Source organism: Vulpes vulpes, chromosome 7 (assembly GCF_048418805.1).
Source record: "Vulpes vulpes isolate BD-2025 chromosome 7, VulVul3, whole genome shotgun sequence".
NCBI lineage: Eukaryota > Metazoa > Chordata > Mammalia > Carnivora > Canidae > Vulpes > Vulpes vulpes.
This window is the reverse complement of record NC_132786.1, coordinates 18,854,947-18,866,404: the sequence shown is the minus strand read 5'-3', so window position 1 is coordinate 18,866,404 and position 11,458 is coordinate 18,854,947.

The window sequence follows — 11,458 nt, the reverse complement described above, 5'->3', positions numbered from 1 at the left end:
TCTGTGCCTAGTGTCAGTTGGCAGGTTCCGTTGAGCCCCTCTTCTGTGCTCATTCCCTGTGTGGGGCGGCGGAGGGGGCGCAGATGCCACCGATTATAAAATCGAAAAGATGTAGACAGGGCTGACGAGCTTGAAGCAGTGAATTAGCGTAAGGAAGGGCAGCCCTGCCTGGCTGCGGACCATCGCGGGCGCCTTGTTGTGGGGAGGACGGTGGGAGTTGACAGAGGAATAGGACCCAGTTGATTAGAATAGTCAGGAAGAATCGGGGAGAGTTGACGGATCTGGAGACACCGTGATACAGCAAAAGCTACCCGCTTCCCTCAGGACCAGACAGACTTCCCGCCCCGCTTGAAATGCAGCTGGTCGGGCCTGGCATGGCCTGGGGTGCAGGCAGGGGTTAGGAAGGGGTACAGAGGCCCCTGGTGCCCGTCTTTGGGGAAGCCACAAAAGGCTCCAGTCAGACCTTTTTTATTTGTATGTTGCACCAAAGCTACCCTCTTTGGATTTGTTAAATGCACGAATGCACCCTCGTTCTAGGTATTCATTCATTTCCAATCGCCCTCCAGTGAAGCATAGAAAGAGAAACTGCAGGCGCATTACGTTGCCCACCGAGTGGCTTACTCTCACCCTGCTCCTGCACTTGGCAGTGACCCAGAGAGAATTCAGGCAATTTGAAGGGACAATTCCTGGAGGCTAGTGGAGGACCGGGCTCAGCCCCATATGCCGGAGGCCAGACTTCTGCTGAAAACGCGAAGAACAAGCGGAGAGATGAGGACTATTGGAGGGAGGTAGATTCAGTTGTGCGCCTGAAGATGGAGAGGACCGGACGGCATACTTGTGGGGTTCAGGAAAAGGGGGTTTAAGAGAGAAGGTGCCATGTTACTGACTCTGAAGAGACCCAAGAGGTCATTAATCCCCTCCTTTATAAAGATGCACAGAGAGAAGTGATACTCAAGAGATCACGTTTGAAAGGATGTGACTTTTATGTTTGCTGGAAATTTTCTGCAAGGCTGGTAAGACATCAGAGCCAGCGAGGGGAGGAGGGGCAGAGGCTGGGGCTGCTGTGCAGGGCCTGTGAGGCCAGTCTGGGTCCTGGGCTGCAGAACCGCCTTCTGAGCAGGGTCAGATCCAGGAGCCTGCAGTTAGGCTCCTGCACAGAATACTGGAGGTGCCAAGTGCACAAATGGTGCTCCGGTGACCACAGGAGGAGGAGCCTGGGAACTCAGAGCAGCTTGAGGGGGAAGGCGGGAGGCAGGGGGCGGGTCATCTGAGGGGATCCTGGGAGTTGGGGAGGATTGGGAGATAGAAAAATTAGGTCAGCCCTTGTCCATGCAGGGATTCCTTAAAGGGCAAGGTGCCAGCAATAGGCTCCCATGTTAGGAAGCTGTGACCAATGAAACCCACTGAACTGGAGAAAGGGCTTGTGTAGAAACCCAAGGTCAAGGAGGTTGGCTTGAAGCAGACTTGGGGTACAGAGAGGGTCTTGGATGGGAGACCTCACAGCTGTGGAATTTGATTTGATCTTGTATGGGAAACCATTGCTGAGCAGGGGAGAGGTGTGAAGCAGATGGGTGGCAGGAGATCAAAGCTGACAGGGGCAGACAACTGGGTGAACGGGCCATGTGCACTGGGCAGGCTACGGGAGATGCAACCGGTGACTTGCGAGGTTGCAGGGATGACAGAGGACATGATCCTTTGCAACACCGGGATATTCAGAGCCTGGAAGAGATGTTAGCAGAGGTATTTTGGAGATATGTGGTGGAGGGCCATTGCTGCGCAAGGCCTTTAAGTAGCCCAGGAATTTGAGGACCAAAGACTACTGGAGGTGTTCAGACTTAAGAAGATTGCCGTGGTCTGGGGAGGCTCAGAGTGATTCATTTGTTATACACGGTTCCTGGGACATCCTCAGGGCATCATGGGCCACATGGGACTGGTCAGCCTTTTTTTTCTTTCTTTTTTTTTTTTTTTTTTTTGTAGGAAATCTGATTATAAAGGATTAAATATAGTCAGAGACTAGTACTTCTTGTGCAGAGCTGGGCTGTCAGGGCGTCTCTGTGCCTCTACCTTCCCTTCCTTGGCTCTAACCCTCTCCTCACACTTCTCCCCCGCCCCAGCACCCCTTTACTCCAAAGCTATCCCTCTGCTCCTCCCGACTCCCTGGCCCCATCAGGATTCTCACTTCCCATCCACCATGATCTCCGAGGCTCCAGAGGCCAACAGCTATCAGAGGATGGTCACTAAAGCACAGACAGACTCTGGAGTCCAGCAGATGTGGATTTAAGCTTGACGGTTGTATGGCCTTGAACCAGTTAATTAACAGAACATCAACTTCATCATCTGTTCAGAGGGGATAATAAGCCTTCCATTGTTCTGAGGCTTCAATAACACACAGAATAGATAATAGCAAGATCTTGGCACACACTAACATCTCGATAAAAATTTGCTAATATCCTCATTAGCTCCTAAAGACAACGTCATTTAGCAAACTCAGAAGTTCAGGTATGTGGTGAACTAGAGTTGGATCCTGAAAGACTGAATTTCTGAGAAGGAGATTTCCCCCACAGGCAGGAGCAGAAAAGTGTTATGCGCGAGGACGTTCAAAGCATGCAAGCAACTACATGTTGGCCTCGATATCAGAGTGGACAGGGATTTAAACTCCCTTCCCAGCCACAAGCCAGAATCTGCAGTGGTCAGCACCCCACCTTTCTAGGGGTCGGTACCCTTCCACAATGCTTTCTTAGGGTGCACTTTTTTTAAGATTTTATTTATTTATTCATGAGAGACACAGAGAGAGAGAGAGGCAGAGACACAGGTAGAGGGAGAAGCAGGCTCCATGCAGGGAGCCTGACATGGGACTCGATCCCAGGTTTCCAGGATCACGCCCTGGGCTGAAGACGGTGCTAAAACGCTGAACCACCCGGGCTGCCCTGCACTTAATTTAATTAGAAGTCTAGACTTTCAAACTCCTACATTGCCGTTGCCAGTTGCCATTGGCTTCACGGAGTTGTGCACCAGAGGAAGTAATTGCCATTAATTGAATGATTCTTACTTTTAAGGATTTTACATTATACTCATTTTAGAGGTGGAGAGCTTGAGGCTCAGAGAGGTTAAGTAGGCCTAAAGCCACACAGCAACCAAAAGGTACTGGTGGGATTTGAACTTGAGTCCTTTTGACTCCCAAACCCATGTGCCCAGCTGCAACATTCTTTCCCTGGGACTCAGTGGCTATTGGAAAAGGAAAGCCGGCATTCTTTCAAACTATTCCTATTTCACCCTTAGATTTAAGACAAAATTTGAGGAAACAGTGTCTCTCTCAAGCAGAATATGCTGGGAGCCATATATTTGCCAAAATTATGAACACAGTAAGAGAATAAAAGAAGAATTTGAGAGGCAAAAAAAGTCCTCAGGGTCAAGTCTATGGCATCACACCCTGAGAAATTCTTGCCTGTCTGGGCTCCTCACTCGAGTGTGTGTGGAGGGGGAACAGCCAGTGTAGCTGGGCCTGGGCCAGGTGCCTCAGGGATGCTCAGCGTCCTACAGCCACAGGTACCTTGGAAGTACTGCTTGTGTGCAGAGCATTGTGCTGGGCTCCAGAGCGAAACACGGAGGGACTAGGAAGCCATCTACTCCCCTAAGTGTTCAGAATCTAGTGGAGCCTCTGTGGCCTAGTCATCCAGACCAAGACTGAGGGGGTCTGGAAAGCTGGGACCATCACAGAGACATTTAGAGAGGCGTCTTCACAGAAAGAACCCCATCCTCCACCTCTTCTCTGTCCCTCCTGTCCAGCAGGGTCGCTTTTAACCAGCCAGGTGTCTGTGGGAGACCTTTCCCGAGGCACAGTCACGGAGGCTCCTCAGATTAAGGCATCAGGGACAAGGCCTCCAGGCCCTACTGTTGCTGGGGCAACGGTGAGTCAGGCCAAGGCCTCTCCAGCTTTGGGAAGCCATTTGGCTACTGAAGCCTCTCACTGCTTCCCAGGCATAGTGGGAACTTGTAGATTTAAATTTTTAATAAATCAGTTCTACACTCCCCACTTCTAGTCGAGTTCCTTGACATGAGTATTGTTGATTAAAATACAATAGAATCTAACGCTTTTATTTCTATTTCTACAAGATAACTCCAGGCTAAAAGAATTAAAAAACAAAAACACAGAGAGAGAGAGAAGAAAGGAAAAGAAAAAAAAGAGAAAAGGAAAAGTTAAGTCTCGCACTACTGGCAGTGGCCTAACCTGAGAACTTCCCGTCAGTGATGAGCCCCAGCCTCGAGCTTATTAGGGACAATACAGGCAACACCACGATTCATTGGGTCTTACCATGTTCCAGGCACTGTAAATGCTTCCATTTCATTCTATCCTGTGACCACCTGTGAAATCGGGATTCATCCCACCCTTTCCACATGCAGTTCAGAGAGCTTAAGCAGTTAGCCCCAGGTCACCGTGGCCAGAATTGGAACCTTAGTGTGTGGGACCCAAAGTGTGTGCTGTTAACTGCTCTTACATTCTGCCTCCCCATTTCTTCAACGTGGATCCTTAATAAAAAAAAAAAGAAAGAAAAGAAAAGAAGAAAAGGCAAAGAACACTGTTTCTCTCTGATTTGCAGCTCTGACTGACCCATGGACACTGCGCGGAAATTCTGCAAGTGGCTGAAACCCAGGCCCGGGCTCAAGCCCAGGCCTGGCCGGGCAGGCCACCTGGGGAGGCCCAGTTCACCTGCGGGTGGGGAGGGGCCGCATGTAAAAGTTGCTGGGTGCCTCCGTGGCTGGGCCGCCCAGCTAGTCCCTGTTTTTTATTTTTTAAAGATTTATTTTTTGGGGGGAAAAAGATTTATTTGTTGGGGCACCTGGTTGGCTCAGTGGTTGAGCATCTGTCTTTGGCTCAGGCTGTGATCCCAGGGTCCTAGAATCGAGTTCCACATCAGGCTCTCCGCTGGGAGCCTGCTTCTCCCTCTGCCTGTGTCTCTGTCTCTCTCTGTGTGCCTCTCATGAATAAATAAAAATTTAAAACTTAAAAATTAAAGATTTATTAATTTGAAAGGGGGGAGGGGCTGAGGGAAAGGGAGAGAGGGAGAAAGAACCTCAAGCACACTCCCCACTAAGCACAGAGCCCAACCCCAGGGGCTCAATCTGAGGACCCTGAGATCACGACCTGAACCAAAATCAAGCGTCCCCTAACCGACTGAGTTACACAGGCGCCCCAACCCTTATATTAAAATAAGCTGCTCTCCTGCTTCAGGCATGTGGGCAGAGAGCTGTATGTTAAGGCCAGGGGCTCCCCTTCTGTTAGTTTCTGAAGTTGGGAAGTAACAAGCCATTTGCTTAACAGAGAAAGAGCTGGGTGAGGGGGATTATTACAGAGAAAATGCACCTGCTCCCTAATAAAATAACACTCTCATCCTCCAGGTCCACACCACCTTTTGGTTCTCACTGCTCCTCACCATCCCTCCCACCACAACCACATGAATGAAACTCCCTGCTTCAAGTTGTAAATGAATATCCAGGTTCTCAAAATAACTCGAGTACAGAATAGGAGCACCATGACTGTCTACCAACCAGGGTAATGGAAGCTGAGTCTTAATGACAACCTATAGCAATGAAATGGAATTCTATCCTTGTTAGTAATTTTTATTTAATATCAGGATAACTGTTTCCTTTTAGAATCAGCATAGTCTACGTTTACAACCTTTTTTTAATTTAAAGATTCTATTTATGTATTCATGAGAGACACACAGAAAAGCAGGCTCCCTGTGGGGGCCTGATATGGGACTTAATCCTAGGAGTCCCAGGAGTCCAGGATCATGACCTGAGCCGAAGGCTGATGCTCAGCCACTGAGGCACCCAGATGCCCTGTATACAACCTTTTTAAAGAACTATATTCGATCAGTTCTTTATTTACAGGATACACAAATACTAAGGTTTTGTCTCCAAAGGATGGAAATTGATGAGATTTGAGCTAAATTCAGCAGAAAATTAAACAGGTTATAAAACATGGCTTTTGTCATTCTCCCACGGAAGATGTGATCCAAGAGCCACGAGGTTCCATGATCAAACTTTCTGTGGGCAAATTATTTAGAAAAATTCTAAAATCTAAGATGAGATGTTTATGTGTGTATTGTCCTACTCGGATTAATCGTCATCCCTGAAAGTCACATTAATTTTGTCCAAAAGTAAAAAAAAAAAAAAAAAATTTGTCCAAAAGTAAAAGCAGTAAATTGGTTTGCATAGTTACCCCTTGAACAATTTAATAATAAATATCCAACTAAAATTATTATTATTATTCCCTTCCCACTTTAATGCAGTGGTTTCCTTAGCTTATCTCAAGTTAATTGATGATTCACCAAGCCAAAGGTTTGTAATACATTTTCAAATAGGTTTGGAGGAAAAAAAAAAGAGAAACCTCAAACATTTCAGAGCACTGCTAAAAAAAGCAAGTCAATATCCAGACCAAATTACACCAGTCTCCAGTATATTTAATTCAAACAGTAGACATATTGAGAAAAAATAGACACATTTTTCTTGCCCGAATCTGTGCCAGCTCCTTGGAGTCTTGGAAGGAGCATAAACTGCATACAAACATGCTTGGGTGTTCATTTTACCAAAAATATGAATTCACGTTAGTATGTAATAATCACATAATAGAATTTCAGAATTTAATTCAAAACCCTTTTCTCCCAAAAGAAAATAGCATTGTTATTTTTTTCTGTGAAAGGAATTTCTGAGTCCCAAACAATAGAAAAAGTGTGTCTTAAAATTGAATGAGCCCTTTATTTCTTCAAGAGAAAGTATCAAGTCTCCTCCATAAATGTAACAGAAGAAACCATTTTATTTACCACCTGGTATGAGGACGTGTAACCATCTCCACACCTGCGAAATTAAGCAGATTACTTGGAAGAAACCAAATCGGTAGAAACTAAATCTATAATATTTTAGGACCTCAGATCAAGGACACAAAATCTTCATAAAATTGACAATGATTGGCCAAATGTTCTGTCATTGTTTTTGAGCTTTTGTTTTTAGCCCCTGAATCCTATTTAAATAATAACTTTTTTTGGAAGGTAAACAAGTGAAAGAAGGGGCAGCCACATGCGTGTTGAAGCACCAACCCTAGGGAGGTACTGACCCACCTGCTCGGCCCTCCTCTAGCCCTGGGGCTGCAGGGTGTGTGTGTGTGGGGGGTAATCTCTGGTCACCCCTCTCCCTCACTGCAATCTCCAGTTCAATCCAAACTCTGTGTTTAATTGATCCAATGACACACCACATGCTTGTTTAGTTCTCTGATGGGACACTGGGTTCCTTAAGCTCATTTCTTCCTTTTAGGTTATATGCCGGTCTATCCTCTATAACCTCCACATTACCGGGCAGATGTTCTCATCAGGCAGTGGCAAGTCCCCGCAAAATCTAGCAAAGTGACACTCTCCAAGAATCCCTGGAAGGCGAGGGGGAAATAGCACAGATGTCCAGAAAAGCCCTGTCAGAAGCTACAAGGATCCCCAAAGTTATTTTTAGAGCACCCGCCTGCACTGTGAAGGCAAGAGGAGATCCAGGTGCACCGTGCACCTGCAGGCTCCTGGGCCACACAAGGTGGCAGTGGGCAGCTTTGAGGGTCACCCGGCTCCTCGGGGCTCCCCCCGGGGCCCTGTGCAGGCCTGCAGCTGGCGATCGGTGCACATGTACCCCATGTTCCCAGGGGTGAGCTGTTCTTCCCCAAACCAAGGCTGGCCCACGCGGGATACTCAATAAATGTAGAGTGATAGGGTGAAGGCGGCACAGGTGACTGCGGGCAGGCAGGAAACCCAGGTAAAACCCGCAGTCTCTGCTCCATCGGGCAGACCATTTTTGTTCATTGAAGCTAATCCAAGCCCTTTCAAAGATATCGTTTAAAAATGTATGTTATCATTCCCTCCGATATTTCAGCCCCAGTGTTAGGTAGGGCCCCCGGGTCACTGCCGCAGTCCCGGGGTGCCTAGGGCGACGACTGAAGTCCTCTGGGCCGCCCTGCCTTGGAAAGCGGGTCACCCCGCTCCCTCCCCCGCCCAAGGGCCCGCGGCAGCAGAGCCGGACTAGCGGGGAGAGGGGGCCGTCCGCGCCTCCCCGGCAGCCCGGGGCCCCCCAGCGTCCCGCGGCCGGCTGCGAGCCGACCCGGGCGTCCGTCCGTCTGCAGCGGCCCGCGGCCCCCCGAGGCTCTCCGGCTTGGATCCGGCGGGCTCTGCGATGCCGTCCCGTCGTCCGCGGCCTCAGCCCGGGGGAGCCGCCCCCGGCCCGCCGCGCTGCCCTCCGCCCCAGCCCCGGCCCCGGGCGCCGCCGCCCGCCCGGCCCCCGCGCCGGCCTCGGCTCCCGCCCTCCCCGCCGAGCCCTCCCGGCCCCCAGCAGGCCGGGCCCCGAGCGCGCCTGGGAAACCGGGCCCGGCGCTCCGGCCGCGCGGCGAGCTGTGGAGCAGCCGGAAGCCTACACTCTTTAACCTCACAACGTTATGTCTACGGATTCCCTTTAAATCAATGTATGTGCGTTTTGTACCCTTAATCTTTAATGACGTGAGTTTTTAAAATGGCTCGGCCGGGGCGGCCGCCCGCCCAGCGTCCCCCGAGGCCGGCCCGGGCCCTCGGCCTCGCTGCCCGCGCCCCCGCCACGTGGGGCGGCCGCGGCCGTGCTGCCCCCTGCCGGCTGGAGCCTGGGGCCTGGAGGCGGCGGCGCGCACCTGGCCGCCCGCGGCCGCTCTAGGAAGCCGGGCCTCTCGGTGGTGGCGCGGGCGGCCGGCCCCAGAAGCGCGGGGACCCTGCCTGCCGGGCGCCCCTGCCGCGGCCCGTCCCCTGGGGCCCAGCCCTGGCTCGCGCGCTCGTCTCCCCGCCCGCCCGGCCCCGGCCCCGGCCCCGACCCCCGAGCTTCGTGGGGCCCTTTCTTTGTGCAGAACACAAAGGGGCGGCCTCGGGGTTCGGCGCGCGGCGGCGGCGCAAACGCGGGCCCAGCTCCCCCGAGGCCTGCAGCTGCTGCGGGGAGAGCGGGAAGGGAGGCGCGGGGGGCCGCGGGGGAGGGCCGGGCCGAGCCGCAGCGACCCTGCCGCGGGCCGCATCCCTTGCCCGCTGTCCGCGAGCTCCAGTCGCTGCTGCAGCCGGTGTGCACCGCGCGGAGGTGGACCTGGAGAAGCGCCCTGACGATGGGCTGGACTTTTTGTTTGTTCTTTCATACGTTTTCAAGTATTTGTCTAGTTATTTCCAAGAGGTGGAATTGCCCTATCGAAGGCGATGGACTTTTTTTTTTTTTTTTTTTAAGACTTTCGATGCATATTGCCAAACCTTTTTTCCAGAATGCCCACCAGTTTCTGCTCGTTATCTGCGGGAAGTAGATCGGGTACCTGCAGGCGGGCACCTGCAGGCGGGGCTGGGCAGGGCGAGGCCGGCTCCTGCGGGGAGGGGAGGGAGGTTAACCGCCTGGCGTCGGAGGAACAGCCTGTGTGGTTCCGCGTAACCAAGCAAGGCTCTGGAGCCGTGACTGAGTCCTTGGGGGGCCGGACTCCCAATGCATTGAGCAGCTGGAGGGAATCTCTGACAATGCAGATTTGCCCATGGCCTGCCTTTGCACCCTAAGAGCAGTGGTTCCCCATTGCTCTTGGGGTAAAATCCAGAATCCCGACAGGGCCCACGAGGCCCTGCCTACTCTGCCGCCCTATCTGGGGCTGGGTATCAGCTTCCTAGAACTGCCATAACAAAGTACCACAAACTGGGTGGCTTTACACAACAGAAGTTGAGGGGGAATCTGTTCCTCACTTCTAGCTTCTGGGGGTTGCCAGCGTTCCTTGGCATCCCCTGGCTTATAGACGCTTTGCTCCAATGTCTGCCTCTGGGATCACATGGCATCCTGCATGGTTGTGTGTGTGTGTGTGTGTGTCTTCACGGGGTGTTCTCTCCGTGTCACTCTTTTTTATAGTCGGATTAGATTAAGGACCCACCCTAATCCAGTATGATCCCCTCTCAATTTAACTAATTATATATGCAATGACTGTATTTCTTTTTTTTTAAAGATTTTATTTATTTTATTTTTAAAGATTTTTATTTATCCATGAGAGACAGACAGAGACAGAGAGAGGCAGAGTCACAGGCAGAGGGAGAAGCAGGCTCCACACAGGGAGCCCGATGTGGGACTCCATCCCCGGTCTCCAGGATCACATCCTGGGCTGAAGGTGGAGTTAAACTGCTTAGCCACCCCGGCTGCCCAATGACGGTATTTCTAAATAATGCAACATCCGGAGGTCCCTGGAAGGACATGACTTTGCGGGGACGCTACTCACCCCACAGGAGGTGTTCTCCCCTGACTCAGGCAGGCATCCTGGCCTTCTCTCCACTCTTTGGCTCAGGCCTCCACCTGAGCCAGGCTCCTCCTGGATCACCCATTCCGCCTAACTTCCCTTTCTCCCACACAGTGTTATGGGGTTGTCACTGCCTCAGAGAAGCCCTTCGGAGCCCCTCCACAAACTAGGGTCACCCTGACCCATTTATGGGCTCATGGCAATCCTCATGGTCACCTGGGTGACAGTGTGTCTCCTGGGGACGTGTGTGGCTCCTCCACTGGAAAATCCCCTCCGAGAGAACAGGACCCAGGTGGACAGAACAATAACAAACTGAAATTCATGGACTGACCCAGGGAAGCCTATTCCAACAGGACAGGCCAGAGGCGCCAGGCCCTGTGTTGAGTCACTGCAGAGAGCCGGTGAGGGGCACAGTGGCTCCTGTGCACCGAGACAAACCGCATTCAGTGCAGGCCCACCTTGCCTCAGGTGGCCCAGGGAAACAAAGCCACCATCTGACCTGCCCTACCTCGCTGACCTCTCCTTGGACCCCCGTCTGTGTTCCCTGTCCCTGAGCTGCAGCCACACTGGCACTGTTCACACCGCTGCCTGCTGCCCAGCTAGTCCCTGTGGGTGGGTGTTGTACCCCCAGCACTGAGTGCTCAGCATCCACCGTTTACCCTCTGGCTTATTCGCACCTTGGCTCAAATTGTCACCTGACAACCTCCTTTCGTCTCCCATCATCTTCTATCACATCACCCTGCTTCGTGTTCCTGTGGTGCCTTCCATATCTGCCACAATCTTCCTTTGTCTGTGTTCTTGTCTGTCACCCCACACCTCTCAGGACCCATGTTCCTCCAGGGCAGGGACCATGTTTGCCTTGTTCACTGTTGAGCCCCGGTGCTAGCCTGGAACCTGGAACAGAGTGGGCGCTTACTAAGTATTCATTAAAGGATTGAAAGTTCTTTAAACCCCCCTAGTTTCTGCTTTTTCATCTCCAGAACGGGGGTAATCTTGGCTACTCACAGGAGATAATAACTGTACCCACCCTGAAGGGTCCTTGGAAGAATTAAATGGGAAAAGAGGTATGAGCAGTGCCTCTGACGTAGCAAACACTCCACATTACTAATATCTTAGATGGACACACAGCCTAACCACGGAGGAGGGCGAGATGGAGGAGAGGTG